This window comes from Cebus imitator, unplaced genomic scaffold (genome assembly GCF_001604975.1).
Source record: "Cebus imitator isolate Cc_AM_T3 unplaced genomic scaffold, Cebus_imitator-1.0 Scaffold721, whole genome shotgun sequence".
Classification (NCBI taxonomy): Eukaryota; Metazoa; Chordata; class Mammalia; order Primates; family Cebidae; genus Cebus; species Cebus imitator.
Genome location: NW_016108036.1, coordinates 94,828 through 96,600, shown reverse-complemented (window position 1 = coordinate 96,600; position 1,773 = coordinate 94,828). Strand labels below are relative to the sequence as shown.

The 1,773-nt window shown below is 36.8% G+C and overlaps 1 pseudogene; it reads right to left on the bottom strand.

Moving 5' to 3' along the window:
* Positions 1-1,591, bottom strand: part of LOC108296513 — a 9,918-nt pseudogene extending 8,327 nt beyond the window's left edge.
* Positions 1,592-1,773: the final 182 nt, after the last annotated feature.

Below are 1,773 nucleotides of genomic sequence, written 5' to 3'. Positions count from 1 at the left end.
ATCCTTTTATTGTGCTTTGTAATTTTTGTGGTGCTTAGCAGAGGTGATTTACTGGGCAAAAGGAATTACATTGAACAAGAGTTTAATAATGTGGTTGTAAGATGTCAGGGCAGGGGAAAGGTTCTTTAGTTCTATGGTTAGGTCTCAGCCTTTTGGTGAGTCTGTGCCCTTAGACTGTAAACCTCACAAGTGCTTCTTCTTTTTTCCCTTGGGTAGGTAGAGCAGGATGGCTGAGGGAGGGGCTTCAGTTGTGTATTTCCTTTTCCTTACGTGGAAGACTAAAGTCAGCTGGAGTTGGCTAATTCCCTTCCCCTAGGTAGGACCGTCTCTGATATAACCTCAGCAGGTTAGGCTCTGATACAATTTTTTTTTCCTGAGTGCTGGCCTTGTTACCTACGGAATACTCTGGCATATTTCAAATGGTTTCTTTTCTGCCCACCCTGTTGCACATCTGATTGTATTTTTCTTCTATATTCACTATGAAAACCTGAGACAACTCCTGGAGCTAAAGCTAACAAAAGCATGAGGGCCCTTCTATCATTGAATCTTCCTGGAGACTGTGTTCTGTTTTTTTGTCTCTTGGGTTTGCCCACACTGAGCCTCCAGCAATTAGTTAACTATAATTTAGATTTTCCTACCGTTATACTGATTCATGGAGGTTTCTGCTCATAAATTTCTGCTAAGTTGCGATTCCCTGTATCTACCTGTCTATCTCTATAATTTTGAGGGTTTTGGTTTGTCCTGTGACCTCATTTCTCTGACAGGCACAAGAATAATTGTGTTTGTTTATCTTTTCCTTCTTATCTCCAAATTATTTGCAGGTCATTTTATACTATACTTATTGGTAAATTACCATAAAATTTAAATAAATATGTAGGTATCTACTATCATTTTTATGTGACTAAAATTAGGTTATTTATGAAGACTATATTTTTTGTTTTCTGAAGAATGAGTACTAAGTAAATATTATAACATACATGAAGTCTATATTTTCTTTTTTATGTTTTAAGGTAGGTGTTTTTCTAGTGTCATCCTCTAGTTTTTTTTTTACTGATAATGGAATGTAATAGGGTTTGGATTCAGTGCTTGAAGTGCCAACACATTTCTAAAAATAAGGATAAAAGCATTATTATCTTAGTTTTTCAAAAATAACAAAATTCACTAAGCATCATAAAGGTGCCTTAAACAAAAATATAAAGTAACTATAACTGCCTCTCCAATAGTGGAAGCCATAACCTGCCACCATTTATCCAGTTAGACACACTCCAGGAGTAATGGTATTCTTGAATCATTTTACTAGCTTTCAAGCACCAGTCATGAGAAGAAGAATATGAAATCAAGAAGACCTGAAAGTTTTCTCCTTTTTTCTTCAACCATTCATCTCTGTGGGGAGGAGTCAATGCCTATGATATCTGTTACATTAGCAGCCTGAGTGCTTGCTACAGATACAGTAGGATGACTGATTTCCATCCTTTCCTCAACTTATCTCACTTCTGAAGTTCATCAGCTCTAGGGAGATACAGTTGCTTCCCACTGAGTACTCTTTGAGTCCCTCTTCTGACTTGAATTTGTACCATAAAAGCAAAGCCATTATTCAGTAAATTAAGGCATGCTGGGGAGCAACCCATTTTCATTCTGGCTAGCTGATTTTCATTTTAAGAGGAAGATAAGCAATGCCTTTAGAGTTTCACTCCATGAAATTTCTCTTCACCATGGGTGACTATGATTGACTGCCATTCTATATCTCTAATCACATTTGTGTTCATCTTATGT